The following is a 17,509-nucleotide window of genomic DNA, read 5'->3' as shown; positions in this document are numbered from 1 at the left end:
TTAATTATCTGGAACTTAGCATAGGCAGAAAAATAAGGGCCAGGAGTAACTGAAATTTTTAGTATACCTGTTTTATTAATGCTACTGGTTATTTGTTTATCCATTACAATTTACAAAGCATATATTCTTAGAACCCACTGACTTACGTAGTTTGTAAAGCAGTATCACTGGGACTTTTGAGGTAAAAACGTTAGTACATTTCTTCTTTTTTCATCCTGTCCTCAGATTTCATGTGCCTACAGATTTTAAAGAGTTGTTGAGACATCTTATTGCACTAAGAGAATCCCGCGAGAAATATTTTCACCTGCTTGACCGGGACTATTGACAGAGTGATTGAATTTCTCCAAGGAGGATGAGCTCGTATGTTAGCTGAAGTGACACGTGCTTTAGGGACACGGCAGTCACAGGTGTTAGAAACACATTCCTTTCTGGTCTTGTAAACAGAAGTGTATAAGAACATACATTTTTTATTTGCAGCTTAGAGTGAGTTTGAAATTAGAATTTTTACTTCACTTACCATTTGAAGCAGTGAAAATGTTGATTTTAAGTAGCTTCTGTGAAATATGTGCTTTTTCCTGTGAATGGCAGAAGTATACTTCCCCATAACATCCATCAAGTCAGCTGCTCCAAGGAGCATTCACATTCTGTGTATACCCTGAGAATTTTAACAGATGCAAGTCATACTAAACTCTTCCAAATTCAATTTGATATTCTAACTGGGAATGACAGTGGAACACAGTCTGGACCTTTCAGATCTGCAGTTTTTACAGCTGATTTCTTCTGATTAAGGCCAATTTTGTCTATTTTAGACTAGGCTGGAATTTTGATCTTGATGTCAGAATATGACAGTGATTATCTCCTGGGGCATTCTCTCTGCTGCAGTACCTGGTGCTTTGGGCCAAAGTTCAGAGTGTGTGTATGTGTGTGTATGTTTGTGTGTGTCCATTCCTACTTCTCTTCCTCTATCTTTCCCTCCCTGCGTTCCTTTCTTCCTTCCTTCTTCCCTCCCTCCCTCCCTTCCTTTTCCTTCCTTCCTTCCTTCCTTCCTTCCTCTCTTCCTTCCTTTCTTATACTGTTTTCTCCTTCCTGATGACATTTATATTTTCCTTGTTCCCCAGTGGTCCATTTACTCCTCCCTCTCCCCCATCCTCACCCTCCTTTTAATTTTTTCCATTTTTTAAAATGAGCTAAAATACATTTAGCATAAAATGTACCATCTTAACCATTTTAGATATAAAGTTAGTATTAAATACATTCATAATGTTGATGAACCATCACCACCACCCATCTCTATAACTCTTTTCATCTTGTAAAACTGAAATACCCAGTAAACAACTCCCCATTCACCTTCCCCCACCCAGCCCCTGGCAACCATCATTCTGCTTTCCAACTCTATGATTTTGACTACTTTAAGTACCTTATATAACTGGAATCATACAGTATTTGTCTTTTTGTGACTGGATTATTTCACTTAGCATAATGTCTTCAAGGTTCATCCATGTTGTAGCATGTTGCAGAATACACTTCCTTTTTAAGACTGAATGATATTCCATTGTATGTATATACCTCATTTTGTTTATGCATTTACCTGTCAATGGACACTTAGGTTGCTTTCTCATTTTTTTCTTTTGTGAGTAGTGTTGCTATGAATGTGGGTATACAAATATCTCTTCAAGACCTTGCTTTCAATTTTTTTGGGTATGTACCCAGAAGTGGAATTGCTGGGTAATATTCTATTTTAATTTTTCTGGAACCACTGTACTGTTTTCCACAGCAGCTTGTATCATTTTAAGTTCCCACCAATAGTGCACAAGGGTTCCATTTTCTCCACATCCTCACCAGCCCTTGTTACTTTCTATTTTTTTATAATAGTAGCCATCCTAATGGATGTGAGGTGGTATCTTACTGTAGTTTTGATTGATTTTCATTTTCTGAATAAACAGTGATGTTAAACTTCTTTAAATTTCTTTTCGTGCGTATACTGGCCATTTATATGGCATCTTTGGAGAAATGTCATTTCGAGTCCTTAGCCCATTTTTGAGCTGGGTTGTTTGGTTTTTTGTTGTTGAGTTTTAGGAGTTCTCTATATATTCTGGATATTAATCCTTTATCAGATATATGATGTGCAAATATGAAGATACGTTCTCCCACTCTGAGAGTTGTCTTTTTACTCTGTGGATAGTGTCTTTTGATGCACAAAATTTAAAAATTTTCATGAAGTCCAATTTGTTTATTTTTTCTTCGGTTGCCTGTGCTTTTGGTGTTATGTCAAGAAATCACTGCAAAATCCAATGTTATGAAGCTTTTGCCTTATCTTTTCTTCTATGAGTTTTACAGTTTTAGGTTTTACATTTAGGTCTTTGGTCCATTTTGAGTTCATTTTTGTATATGGTGTTAGGTAAGGGTCCAACATCATTCTTTGGCATGTGGATATCCAGTTTTCCCAGCACCATTTGTTGAAAAGATTGTCCTTTCCCCATTGAATTGTCTTGGCACCCTTGTCAAAAATCATTTGACCATATATACAAAGGTTTATATCTGGGCTCTTTATTGTGTTCCATTGCTCTTTTTGTCTTGTTTTAATGCTAGTACCATACTAGCACTGTAATAAATTTTAAAACCAGGAAGTATAAGTCCTCTAGCTTTGTTCTTCTTTTTCAAGATTGTTTTGGCTCTTCAGAGTCCCTTAAGATCTCATATGAATTTTAGGATGGCTTTTTCTATTTCTGCAAAAAATGTCATTGAGATATTGATAGGGATTGCATTGAATCTATAGATTGCTTTTTGGGTTTTTTTTGTTTGTTTGTTTGTAATAAATTTATTTATTTATTTATTTTTGGCTGCATTGGGTCTTCGTTGCTGCGCGTGGGCTTTTCTCTAGCTGTGGCGAGTGGGGGCTACTCTTCGTTGTGGTGCGTGGGTTTGTTTTTGCAGTGGCTTCTCTTGTTACGGAGCACAGGCTCTAGGTGCATGGACTTTGGTAGTTGTGGCACATGGGCTCAGTAGTTGTGGCTCGCGGGCTCTAGAGTGCAGGCTCGGTAGTTTTGGCGCACGGGCTTAGTTGATCCAAGGCATGTGGAATCTTCCTGGACCAGAGCTTGAACCTGTGTCCCCTGCATTGGCAGGCGGATTCTTAACCACTGCACCACCAGGGAAGTCCCAGATTGCTTTTTGGATGTCCATTCTAACACAACTAACTTTTCCAATCCATTAAGATAGAATGTGTTTCCATTGATTTAGTTATTCCTTAATTTTGTTCAATAATGTTTTTTGTAGTTTTCAGTGTACAAATGTTTCATCTCTTTGGTTAATTCCTAAGTATTTTATTCCTTTTGATGTTATCATAAATGGAATTGTTTTTGTATTTTTCTTTTCAGATTGTTCATTGTCAGTTTATAGAAATGCAACTGATTTTTGTGTTGCCGTTTATTTCTTTTTCTTGCCTAAATTACTCTAGCTAGAACTTCCAGTACTGTGTTGAATAGAAGTGGCAAAAGCTGGTATCCTTCACTTATTCGTGATCTTAGAGGAAAAACTTTCAGTCTTTCACCATTGAGTATGATGTTCCCTGTGAGTTATTTTATATATGACTTTTGTTATGTTGAGGTTAATATTTCCTTCCATTTTTAGTTTGTTAAGTGTTTTTATCATGAAAGGGTGTTGAATTCTGTCAAATGCTTTTTCTGCATCAGTTGAGATGATCATATGGTTTTTTCCCTTCATTCTATTAATGTGGTGTATTACATCGATCAATTGTCATATGTTGAACCATCCTTGCGTTTTAGGAATAAATTCTACTTGGTCATGATGTATCATCTGATTAATATGAACTTGGTTTGCTGTTTTGTGGACAATTTTTGCTCAGTGTTCTTAAGAGATATTGGTGTGTGGTTTTCTCTTTTGTAGTGTCTTTGGCTTTGGTATCAGGGTACTTCTGGCCTCATAGAATGAGTTTGGAAGTATTCCCTCCTCTTCAATTTTTGGGAAGAGTTTGAAAAGGACTAGTATTAGTTCTTCGTTAAATGTTTGGTAGATTTCAGCAGTGAAGCCATCAGGTACAGGGCTTTTCTTTTGGGAGAATTTTTAAATTACTGATTCAATCTCCATACTAGTTATAGGTCTACTCATATTTTCTATTTCTTTGTGATTCAGTCTTGGTAGGTTTTGTATTTCTAGGAATTTGTCCATTTCAGGTAGGTTATCCAATTTGTTTGCATACAAGTGTTCATAGTACTCTTTTATAATCCCTTTTATTTCTGTGGAGTTGGTACTAATGTCCCCACTTCCAATTCTGATTGTAGTAATTTGAGTCTTCTCTCTTTTTTTCTTCATTCATCTAGCTAAATGTTTGTCAGTTTTGTTGATCTTTTTAAAGAAGCAACTTTTGGGTTCATTGATTTTTCTCTGTTCTTTTTCTCTACTTCATTTATCTCTGCTCTAATCTTTATTATTTCCTTCTTTCTGCTAGATTTGGGTTAAGTTTGTTCTTCTTTTCCTAGTTCCTTAAGTTGTAAAGTTAAGTTGTTAATTTGAGATCTTTTCTGTTTTTTAATGTAAGCATTTATAGCTGTAAAATTTCCCTGCATTCCATAAGTTTGGGTATGTTTTGCTTTCATTTTCATTCATCCCTAAGGATTTTCTAATTTCCCATGTGATTTCTTCTTTGATCCGTTGGTTGTTGAAAAGTGTGTTGTTTAATTTCCACAAATTTGTGGATTTTCCAGTTTCACTTTTGTTGTTGGTTTCTAAGTTCATCTTGTTGTGGTCAGAAAAGATATTTTGTATGATATTTATCTTCCTAAGTCTGTTGAGACTTAATTTGTGGCCTAAAATATGGTCTGTCCTGGAAAATGTCCCATGTACACTTGAGAAGAATGTGTATGTGTATTCTGTTGTTGGGTAGAGCGTTCTGTATTTGTCTGTTAGATCTAGTTGGTTTATTATGTTAAATCCTCTGTTTCCTTACTTCCGTCTGGTCGTTCTGTCCATTATTGTGAGTGGGATATTGAAGTTTCCAACTATTATTGTAGAATTGTCTATTTCACCTTTCAATTCTGTCAATTTTTGCTTCATATATTTTGATGGTCTGTCAGTAGGTGGGTTAACATTCATAATTGTTATATCTTCTTGCTGTATTGAACCTTTTATTAATATACGATATCCTCTTTTTTTTTTTTTTTTTTTTAAGAAGATGTTGGGGGTAGGAGTTTATTAATTTATTTATTTATTTTTGGCTGTGTTGGGTCTTCGTTTCTGTGCAAGGGCTTTCTCTAGTTGTGGTGAGCGGGGGCCACTCTTCATCGCGGTGCGCGGGCCTCTCACTGTGGTGGCCTCTCTTGTTGCGGAGCACAGGCTCCAGACGCGCAGGCTCAGTAGTTGTGGCTCACGGGCCTAGTTGCTCCGCGGCATGTGGGATCCTCCCAGACCAGGGCTCGAACCCATGTCCCCTGGATTAGCAGGCAGATTCTCAACCACTGCGCCACCAGGGAAGCCCCTCGATATCCTCTTTTTTAATGAGAGAAAATGAGTATTTTAAAGAACAATGAATCTTTAAGTTAATATACTTCCTCCTTCATTTGCAAAGTTAAATATTTTAAATAGTTCCTCATTGTAAACATATCACTTATAACTTTTATTTTTACAAACATTGACAAATAATTTATTGCTTATATCAGGTACTTCTAAATTCTTATTGGAGAAGCATTCCCTGTTGAAGTTTTAGCTGATAAAGCTATGTATGCACATAAAACAGAAAGAGAAACCTTGTGTTTCTCCCTGTTTAAAAACAAGAATCAAAGTAGTTGAAACTGGGTAATTAACAGCTGTAAAACATAAACTCATTCTTACCATTCTAACATTTATGTCACTTACTGAAATAGATGTTCCTCCTGTGGGCATAATTGTACAGTAAGAAGTCTGATCCACTCTTAGAATTTTTCAGTTCTGTTTATGACCTAATGATGCTTTATGCAGTGCTCTGCTGGAATTTACTGGCCTATGTCTTGATGCAGTTTTTTGTAGTAAGATGAGTCAGTTTCCAGTATTAAATAATTCCGTGGTAACCTACACAGAGAATAGTTTCTGCTTAAATGAATCAGGAAATGGTAAGCCTTTAGTAATAAGGTTAAGTAAGGTATTTGAATGTTTGAGAAGTGAGAGTTAATTAAACAGACTTGACAGAAGACTGTTTTTCTTCACAGCAGCTGTTGTCTCCAAATCCAATAAAAGTGAAGATGCACAGTTCTTACTATAATATTCTGTGGAGACTTTATTGATTTAGAACTGTCATTTTTCTCTTCTTTAGTATTGGCCTCTGTTTTTTGTTATATATATGCAATGCTTATTTTAATATAACAGTCTTACATATGAGGAAATATACAGCTTAATAAAAGCCTGGAAACCAGGCCACTGAGGTTATCATTTATCAGAAATAGTTCTGACCACCAGTGTTGCCTGTATGTATGAACTATAAGGTCACCTTGAGGCGTATTCTTTATCAGCTCAGTCAGGGTTATTAAAGCCAGAGGAAAATTAGTATTCAATGTTTCTACTGTTTTAAGTCTCACTTGACTTAACTTAGAAGTGCTTTAGGACCTTGGCATACTTTAGGCTGTTCATATTTACTGGTAGCAATTATTAATTGATGAATTGGGATTTGATGTCATCTGTTCTGTGTTAACCAGTTTATTTTGTTTTTCATATCCTGCTTTGCAAATTGTATGTATTATATAATTGCATTGAGACACCAATTTTATTTTATAAAGCATTCTTTCTTTAATAGGTGTAAATGTAAGGTACAGTTATTAGTTTACTTCCCTATAGTCATGAAAGAACCGGGGCAAGTCCAGAATCTCATCTACCCATGGACTAATGCCCAGCATCCATACCAGATATTGATAGTGTTTTAGGTTTCAATTGATATTATTGGTGTGCCAGATGGTATATAACTCTATGCATACTACGTAAGAACTGTAAGATTCCTCTCAAGACTTAACAGAACCATTATTTTTATAATGCATGTGTTTATAGTGTTTTATATATTTTAGTGTGCATTCGTATTATTTATATTTACTTTATCCTGAGAACAACCCTAGGAAATAAACATTATTTTTTAGGTAAACTGAGGTTCATCAAGATTGGGTGTTTTGCTTGGACAAAAATTCAGGTCTCTTGACTTCTTATTAATCCTCTGGTACTCTACAGAGAGAGCAATAATTGTAAAATATTTCATGATTGTAGATGTCAAACTACTGTAATACTAATAATCTCTTATTTGTATAGCACTGGTAATTTTTAGAGCACCTTTTATTATATTATTTAACAAAAAAGAAAATTAGGAAAGCAGAGTTTGTGTTATGATACTTGCCACTGTTTCCTTTATTAGACTCATACATTCATTAATTACAAAGAACCTCTATGTGCTAGGTACGGGATTGGTTGCTAAAGTAAAATTGTCTCTGCCCTCAAGGGGATCAGGCCATTAAGGCACTGTTGGACAGCCATAGACAATGTGATATAAGCTGAGTTTCCTGAGGGCACCGAAAAAAGCTTTTGTTTTTTCTGTTGAAGAGGTAAAGGTGTGACTGACACTGTCCTTTTTCTTGCCTTGAATGCAGAGGTAATGCCTGCATCTATAGCAAACAGCTTTGAAGCAGCAAATCAACACAATTAATGGAGAAAAAAGATAGAAAGAGCCTTGGTCTTTGATGACCTTCTTGAGCCTCGATACCAACCCTTGACTACCTATCTCTGGACTTCTTATGTGGGAGGAAAAAATTAGTACCCTATTTGTTTAAGTCACACATAAGTCAGGTTTTCGATTACTTGTAGACAAATTCTCTCCCTCCCTCTCTCCCTCCCTCCCTTCCTCCCTCCCTCCCTCCCTCCCACCTTCCCTTCTTCCCTCCCCCTTCCTCCCCCCACCCCCACCCTAACTTTTGTAGCTTTCCTTTAATGGACATTTAACATACACACTATGGTACACAGTGGTATAATGAATCCCCATCACCACCTAACTATAATAGTAATTGGCCAACCTTGTGCATTCTCGTACTTTCTCTGTTAATAATTAGAACTTAAGGAATTCTGTTATAGAAGTATGTGAAAATACTGTGGAAGAACAGGCAAGACTGACTAACTTGGCCTGAGGTGGAGATAGAGGCTTATCAGGAAAGACTTCACAGAGGAGGTACCATCAGCAGAAGCCTTAAGGGCAAGTAGAAAATGGAAGAAAGAAGATTGCTAGTGAAATTTATAACATGCATAAAGGGCCTTTAAAAAGTATGATATATTCAAATAATGGGAAATAAATTATCATGGCTAGAATATACAGTTTATCAGAGAAGTGTGTCAGTAGGTGAGTCTAAAAGGATGGTTTGGTGTCAAGTCATAAAAGAACGTGTATACCATACCAAGAAGTCTCAAGCGCATCTTATAGGTACAAGAGAGTGTAATTAGGTTTGGAAAAATAACACTGACAATAATATCACCTGTGATTCTGGGATAGAAGATAGAGAGGGAAGACAGTAAACTGTGCCAATGGTCCAAATGATAGAAAGGCAGTTAGTGATAACTGTAGTGGGGTTGGGCAGGGGGAGATAACTTTAAGAGATATTTCAGAGGAAGAATCAACATGATTTACTCCCTGGCTAGGGTGGAGAAGGGAGTCAGAGTCACAATGAATAGATGAGATGGTGCTATTATTGGAGAAGTAATATAGCAGAAGACAGGTTTAAGGTAGGTGCAGAAGATGAGCTTGGTCTTTTAAGTTTGAAGTGCTGGTAGGACATTCAGGTAGATGTATCTGGTGTGCCAAAAGGAAATATAGGACTGGACCTTAGGGGAGTCTCAAACCAGAGAGTCCCATTACTTGTCTTTCCTGCCAGATGTCATATATCACATCGTTCATATGTGTGTGTACATATACACACACACATATGTAAATATATATATACACATTTGATCCTCATTATTCATGGATTCCATATTTGCAAATTCACTTACTTGCTAAGATTTAAACTCCCAAATCAGTAATTGTCGTGCTTTCACAATCATTTGCAGACATAGGCAGAGTGGCAAAAAAATTGAGATGCCTGATGTGTACATTCTCAGCTGAGGTTGAGCAAGGTGACATCTTGCCTTCTTATTTCAACTCATGTACTATAAAGAAGCATCTTTTTTGCCATCTCCTTAGTGCCATGTTTTTCACATTTTTATGCTTTTTTGGGGGGTGATTTCACTGTTTAACATGGCCTCCAGATATTGTGCTGAAGTACTGTGTAGTGTGCTTAAGCACAAGAAGGTTGTGATGTGCCTAATGGCGAAAGTAAGTGTGTTAGATAAGCTTTTGTTCAGTTATGAGCTGTGCTGTTGGCTGTGAGTTCGATTTTAATGAATCAACAGTATATATTAAATAAGGTATCTCTTAACAGAAGTACACATTAAAAAAAAAACTTACATATTGATAGGTTGATAAAATGTTGTAAGCAGAGGCTTGCAGGAACCTAACCCTGTGTTTCCCATTTCCTAGAAGCAATGGAAGCACAGTATTCACCAATTCAGTGTTCACAGAAACTTTATAGAACCTAACTACCACACATAACAAGAATCGACTGTGTGTGTATAAAATCTACTCTTTTATGAATAATCCTTACACTTGTACAGTACAGACATTAGTCCCAATGTATGCTTGAGATTATGGTCCCAAGAAATATATAGCTCTCTTTTCTTGTTGAAAAAATAAATCCATATCAGACAAAAGCAGTTTGCTCTTGCAGATGGATGATTCCATATTCCCTAAGCCAATGGTCTTTTCACAAAACAGAATATTAAAGAAATATAGGTGACATTGACTGACAGCCTCTTAAATGATCATTTACAGCACACTTGAGCATAACATGTTCATCACCATCATATTGGTAGGCTGCCAGTTTCTTTTACAGCTTGATGTTTTTCTCTTTAGCAGACTTGCAACATTTTCAGTATCTATTCTCTTAGAAAAATTTATTTTACAGTGATGTTCATGTGTGAGGGGATTTCATGATCCAAGATTAGTGTTTGTGCATTCATATCTGTCAATTTGCTTAAATACAACAGCTCAAAAGGATTTTTTTTAACCTATTATTACTGAATGTTAGTTCATATCAGTAGGGTTGTTTTAAAATGGCAGGTATGATGTGAGAGTGAGAATCATCCATCTCTTCTGTCATAACATCAGTGTTATGTTGAAAATTAACATTCAGCTTTGTATCTCTCTTTTTACTGTCTGCAAACCTGAAAGCAGGGAATTGGCATTTACAGTCAAGGACAAGAAGACATACAACTCCATGCAAATGATTTTTAAGCTCCAAAGTGCTTCTGTGCTTATTTACATATATCTGTTTTCTAATCACCTTTCCTCTTGATATAGAAGATGTGCCTAGGGTTGTTATTATCTTATACAGCTATATTGTCAAGTATATAAAATAACAATGATACAATGATACAGGCATCCACTTAGAGATGCTTCAGTTTGGGGTGGCTGATTTAATTGTTTTATTTTTTCCTCTAACGTGATCCTCTTCTGACTATTGTGTGGTTTTCTAGTTAATATATTAGGGTGAGTCTTCTCTGTTTTTACTGCAAGCAGTAGATTTTGTGTCATGAAGTATAGTTCAGGGATAACAGCATTGTTTTCCTCTTCTTATTCATGGTAGATAACCTTAATCTTCACTCTTCATATGGGAATACCTCATACATCTGTTCTTCTGTACTATGACTAGTGTATTTAAGTTTCAGGATTGATATTCTTTAATTCTGCATTCAGAAAGCAAAATATTTACAGTTGAATTCCTCTGTGAATTGGCATTAAGCTTACTATATTTTCATTTTCCCCTGCTGATTTGGAGCAACCTAATGTTCTAATATTAAAGATTATTTAATGAGATTGACTAGCCCTTGAACTAACTGAAAGAGAGAGTCTGTGTTACCTTATTCCAATTTCAGTAAACTATTGTGCCATATAGAGATATGTTATAATTTCAGGATTTTATGTAAAGTTCTTCAGTACATGCTAATTAAATGAGAGTATCTCCTCAAACTTATAAAAATGCAAGAGATTAACTAAAAGATGAAAACATCTTTCTAAACTAATATCTCTTTAATTGAAGTAGAGGGTAGTGTGTAAATGGCAACTACATCATACAGTTTCAGAGAAAACTGTTTAAAAATCTTTGGTGATTTATTGGTTGTGTCTCTAAATTTTTTTATATGGATGGCTACATTCATGAGTTTATATCTGCTGTTTACTATCCCTCCAGTCTTGTCTTACACGTCTCCTCTAAATGTGTCCATTTCCATCTCTGTTTTACTCACTCAAATACTTTAATTTCCTTTCTTCAACAATCTGAACTATTACTCCTCGTATCCCTAGATCAAGACTTTTTTCCAAAGAAACACTGAAATCCATCTAGTTGCCCTTCTCACTGGCTTGATATGTATAAATTATTTGCTGTTTGTTGTTAGTTTTCTTAGTTTCAGTTCCGTTTAACAAATATCTCCTGAGTGCTTGTTGTGATAATGCGTGAGCTTGGTGGGGTAGGGAAGTATACTCTGGAAGCTTCCCAGAGAAGATGATCTTGGACCTGAATCTTGAAGAACAAGTAAGAATTTCCTATTCATGGAAGAAGTGTAAGTTTATATCAACAAAGAGAACAGCGTGAAGCTTGACAAATAGTTCAGTATGGCCGTAGTGTGATGAAGTGGGAGATAGGAAATGAAGCTGAAGAGATAGGCATGAGCCAGGTCATTGAGGACTTTATATGTCATACTTGGGCATTTATTTTTTGGGTGAACTTGGACTTTATTCTGTGGATAATAGATAGCTATTGAAGGGTTTGACATACTCACGGTGTGGCAAGATTTTCATTTTAGAGTGATCATTTTGGCAGGGTATGGTAAATGATTTTGAGGTAGGGTAAGAGTAGAGGTGGGTAGACCAGTTAGATTACTGATTTAGTCATATTGAGAGATAATGCCCTGGATTTGGATACTATTAATAGGGATGAATTGAGGACATAGACATGGAAAGTGTTTAGAGTAGAAATGAATCAGACATTTAAAGTGATTGGTGAAATGTGAGATTACCGTTGGACTTTGATTTGAATGTCTCAGTGGCTGTTAATAACTATAGCAGGGGATTTAAAGAAGGAATAGATGTTAGGAAAAGTTTTTAATGTATTTTACTATGGTACTTTCAGGTGGAAACATACAGAAGACAACAAGATATAGGAGTCTGATGCTCAGGTGAAAGGTCAGGATTAGAAGTATTCATGTGAGGGTCCTCTCAGTCCTGGTGGGAGTACAGAGAATATGGGTAGAGTATGAAGTGGGCAGAAAGCTGAGCCCTGAGGGGAAATGAAAAAGGAACCCAAGAAGGAAACTGAGAAGGAAAAAACGCTGTGTCTTTGCCTAGTTTCCCTTGAAAGGAGGACAACTTTATCCTTTTTGTATCCTCGGTAACACCTTGAATAATATAGTACAGATACTCAGTAAATGTTTGCTAGTTATTTTGTTTAGCTGGAAAGCATCTCATTTACTTTGAGATTTTATTTAATATTTTACCCAATTCCATGACTTGACAAGAAATATTTTAAAATTCATATCATTTCATGAGCACCTACTATGTACCTAGGCACTGTGTTAAATACTTTATGCATATTATCAGATTTTATCCTTAAAATAATCCTACAACGGTAGGTTTTATTATTTCCATTTTGTTTTGAAGAACCTGAGGATAAGAAAGATTAAATGACTTGATCAACTTTTTCACCTGTCCAAATTTCATTTTCTTAACCATCAATGGTGATCTTTTATGTGTTTAGACCAAACGACCATTTGAAAGTCAATTCTGGTTCCATTGTGATAATTACTCTGACCCAAAGGCACTGACTTATACTAAATTTTGCACTGTCAGTCTTATGTGGATTAGCATGGTAGTTGGACACCTCTCTGTTCCTGAGTGCAGTAAGGCTTTACCTAATTCTTTTTAACTTTCTGGGGGACTATTTTTTCATTTTTCTATTAGCAGTTTGCATTAGATGACTGCTAAATTGCTTAAGGTTCTAAAATCCTATAAATCCATTATTTTGAAAAACTCAAAAACAGAGGTTGCTTAGCATCTGCTAACAGGTTTTAGAGATCTATAGGATAATGACTGTGTTTCATGACTCAGCTAAAATTATATGCAAAATTTGATGCACGTATGTGCATTTTTCTGGGCATCAATTCATAGTTTTCATCAGATTCTCATAGTTGTGTATACCTCACCACTCACCCTTCACTCAAAAGATTAAGTATAGCTCTAGAAGTATTTTGCATACTGTAATAAACTACAGTGCTTTGTTCAATCCTTTTCTGAGTAGTTTAAGTCATTTTTAACAAAGCATTGTTATTCATTGAAAGTAATTTTTGAGGTAAGGATACTTTTTGTCTATTTAGACCTGTAGTATTTTCTAAAGTAAAACACCTCTTGGTTATTTTATCTCTTAAAAACAAGTCCATTAAATAGAATGAGTATTGGCTTATGGTAAGTACTGTCTAATAGTAAATTTTATTTTATTTTATTTTTAACATCTTTATTGGAGTATAATTGCTTTATAATGGTGTGTTAGTTTCTGCTTTATAACAAAGTGAATCAGCTATATATATACATATATCCCCATATCTCTTCCGTCTTGTGTCTCCCTCCCACCCTCCCTATCCCACCCCTGTAGGTGGTCACAAAGCACGGAGCTGATCTCCCTGTGCTATGTGGCTGCTTCCCACTAGCTATCTATTTTACATTTGGTAGTATATATATGTCCATGCCACTCTCTCACTTCGTTATGGTAAATTTTAAAATGCTCAGTTTTAAAGTGTGAGTCAAATGACCTTCACTAATAAACATTCCCCACTTTGCTCTTCCTGTAGGAAAAGAATATTTGAGGTCCATTCCTCAGGAAAGAAAAGGAAGCAATGACATAATGCCTAGAGTTGGTGCCAGTTAAACTGGGTTTGTACTTTTTCTTTTCTTAATGTAACACATTTATTCTAATCTTGAATCTCTTTTTTTTTTTTTCAATCTCCTGCCTTATTCCAACAGCAGAACTTATAATTTTGAACTTTGCCTTAGTATGGAAGAGACAAAGATGAATAAGATAGGCCCCTTTCTAGGTATTTGTGATGTCTGTTAATATGAACAACAGAATCATAAAAAGCTAGATAAAAGTCACATTTTCAGATAAGAAGCTTGAGAGGTCTGGTAAATTGCTCAAGGTAAAAAAGCTATTAGATAGTCAGTCAAGGATTCAAACTCAGATTTGTTGACTCCAAACCCCATTTACCTTCCATTTTGTCACACTGCTCCTCATTTTATTTAGGTTTAGTTGTACAATTGCTTATAACTGAAGTTGAGGACCAGGGCCCCATATATTTAATTTAATAAATATTTATGATAAAGTAAAAGGAGAGGAAACAGTCTCTATTCTCCTAAAGCTTAGAAGATTAGAGAAGGAAACTAATATTTGTAGAGCACTTAGTATGTGCCAGACACTGTCATAGGGTCTTAACATGAGCTAGATCACTTAATTCACAACAGCCAGGTGACATACTTGGTATTATCCCTGTTTTAAAGAAACAGGAAGAGACTGAAGCTCAGAGAAATAAATTGCCCAAAATCACATAGCTAGTAAGTAACAAAAGCAGAATTAAAACTCTGTACTGTGAAAGGTTAGGTAGGATTTACATCATACCTATTGACTTAAAATTGAATATCACACAAACCAACTGAATAGCTGGACAGTTTGATCTAAGCTCCTTTTGCTATTAGTGACATTTGTAAACATTTTTAATTGGACTATTAATAGTTAAGTCATCTTCACCAGAGTAATATTCACATTTTCTTAATAAACTTTTCATTGTAATCTGTTTGTAAAGATAATTGTCTAAGCTGTGATGAAGAGAGAGTTTAAATTCACAGAATAGTGAACAACATCACATGATAGAAAGGATGTTGAGGTAGGAGTCAGGTCTGAGTCCTTCCTACTCCCAACTTTCCTACTGACTTATGTGATCTGCCAGTCTCTTAGCCTGCTTTTGGACTCATTTTGTGAGATGAGAAGGTTAATTGTTCCCTAAGTCTCTTAGAACTATGAAATTATCCCAAGAGTAAGTAGATTTTTTAATGTGATTCATACATAAATATCAAAGACTTTTTAGAGATGAGAAGTCTTTAGAGATCACCTAACTGAATCCTCCTATGTGATAGATGAAGAAACTGAGACCCTTACATTTGTATGACACTTTAAACGTCCAAAGCTCTTTCACATACATTAATCTCATACAAGCTTCACCACAATCTTGTGGATTAAATATCATCATCATCATTGTACAGATGAGCAATTGAATTGGTCTAGGGTCACATAGCTGAGCCTAAACTAAATGACTGACTGTCAACCTAAAGTTTGCCATGTTTCCTTGCTTCATCTTTGTGATGAAGTCCTGTTGTGGGAGAAAGTGAGAATTCAATGATTTATGAAACAAATCCAAGCAGGAAAAAGAAACATTCCCTAGTATAAAAGTAGTAATGACTACGGCAGTATAAATAGCAGAAACAAAGAGGGAAGGAGGGGGGCAAAAACTAGGGTCTACAAGTTGATTTAATATTTGTTTTCATTTATTCCTGGATTAGGAGTAGGTATAATTGACTTTTAGTATTTTTGTGTTTATCAATAGTGTACTATTTGAATTGTTTTATCCTCAACAAAGTATTGATAATTCATAGAGAAACCATACTTCGTAATAAAGTACTTGTAAATTGTAGATGAGCTAAGGAGAACTTAAGACAGTTAATTCAAAAGGATATAAGACAAACGAACAAATTCGTGTAGGAAGCTAAATTTTACACGAAATTATTTAATTATTTCATTGCCTTTAGTGATGTGAACTGAATTTTCTTTCCTATTTCCACTCTGTAGCTGTGGAAACATTAACTGTCCCCATGCCAGTGATCCTGCTGTGCAGAACAACAAATTGCTTTACCTTGGTAGCTTTCTGTAAATAATATGTATTTTTTTAATTGGAAAGAAAATTATCTTAAAACTAGAATATGGATGTTAGCAGTTATTCTTTTACAGTCTTGACCCCCAATTTTCCTTCCTTTAAAAGGAGGTGATTTTCTAGATTACATGATGTGATGGTGCTTTCTCTGTGGAAATGAAAATTCGGTCATTAATAAAATTTCTATTTTTATTCTATATTAAAGTTTTTTATAAACTATAAACTATATTCTATAGAACTAATAAATGGAAGGAGGATCTTCCATATGTTTCTAATCAAATAAAACAATAAAGAATGGAATAGGTACACAACAAAATTGAAAGTAACAGTGTAAGGTTTCTTAAGTGTAAGATTTCTTAACTTCTTAACAGTGTAAGATTTCTTAACTTCTCTTAAGTTAGAGAAGAAAAATGTTTTCCCTAAAGTCTTTCTTCCTTAAGAGAATTTTAAAGATTCTTTTGCCCTGTTGGCTGACGTTTCTTCCACATGCCCTTCCCTACAGAGCCCCGCCTCGCAACCAGCTCCCATTCTAATGTCATCAGATCCATGGTATCCAGGGAAATGGCATTTGAGGAAAACTTGAATAGACTGGTCTTTAGTTCTCAGTTTTGAATCTGGCCTCAAAACATGCGCAAGGGTTTTTTCAACCACTGCTTTTAAAGCTCTTTAAAGGAAAAAATGAAAAGGCCACTTCACAGTAGTTGATATTTAGGTTTTGTTTTGAGATAACTCAAGAGCTAGTCTCCTGGAAACTTTAAACACCTGACATAAACAGTTTTTTTTACTGTATTGTACCTATTATAATATGACTGTCTTGCTTACCCAGACTACAGTGAGTTTTAAGGACTACAGTTAGCTTTTCATTGGCCAGCTGTGATTTAGTGGTCATAATAAAGTTATGATATTGAGCTGAGGACTTTGATTTTTTTTTTTTTTTTTCTGTGATTTTTGAGTTTCCCTTGTTTGGCTTTAGGGTTAAAGAACCAGGCTTCCAGGATGGTGCCTCATTCATTTTAAAAGATTTTTAAAAGATTTTAAAGATTTTAAAAGATTTAAAAGATTTTAAAAGATTCCCTCAGTATACCAGTAGTTCAGAAGACATGGGTTCAATACATTAAGCCTTTATAAGTAGTTTTATAAAACTACTTCTATAAAGAAATTGTTGAAACACTTTTTTTTTTCAGTCTTGTTTACAAATTTGGTAGCACTAAATAAAATGTTCTGCCAGGAGATTGATTCAGTATTAATATATCAATAGATTTGCTTTTTTGTATGGGGTTTAGTTTCTGTACCAGGGTACTTTCTAAGAATGAGATAAGTTCTTAATAGATGTATGGAAATTTGAGGAACTGTCAGATCCTTTTCAATGTCATCTTCAGTAAATCTAAGGATGGCAGTGAGGGAAACACAGAGATGTTGGTTTGTGTGTGTGGGT

At 35.3% G+C, this 17,509-nt stretch overlaps 1 protein-coding gene across 17 annotated transcripts in view; it reads left to right on the top strand.

Annotated features, from left to right (window-relative positions):
- Positions 1 to 17,509, top strand: part of PEAK1 (pseudopodium enriched atypical kinase 1) — a 292,180-nt gene that overhangs the window by 115,402 nt on the left and 159,269 nt on the right. For 14 of the 17 annotated variants that reach the window (XM_004276341.3, XM_033440139.2, XM_033440132.2 and 11 more), the window contains one exon: positions 13,948 to 14,029. The exons of the other annotated variants lie outside the window; for them this stretch is intronic. The gene's annotated coding sequence lies outside the window, so the exon portion shown is untranslated. The remainder of the gene's footprint in view (positions 1 to 13,947; positions 14,030 to 17,509) is intronic. 17 annotated transcript variants of the gene reach the window in all.

This window comes from Orcinus orca, chromosome 2, assembly GCF_937001465.1.
Source record: "Orcinus orca chromosome 2, mOrcOrc1.1, whole genome shotgun sequence".
Taxonomy (NCBI): domain Eukaryota; kingdom Metazoa; phylum Chordata; class Mammalia; order Artiodactyla; family Delphinidae; genus Orcinus; species Orcinus orca.
Note: the sequence above shows the minus strand (reverse complement) of the source record. Positions and strands in the feature narration are given on the sequence as shown.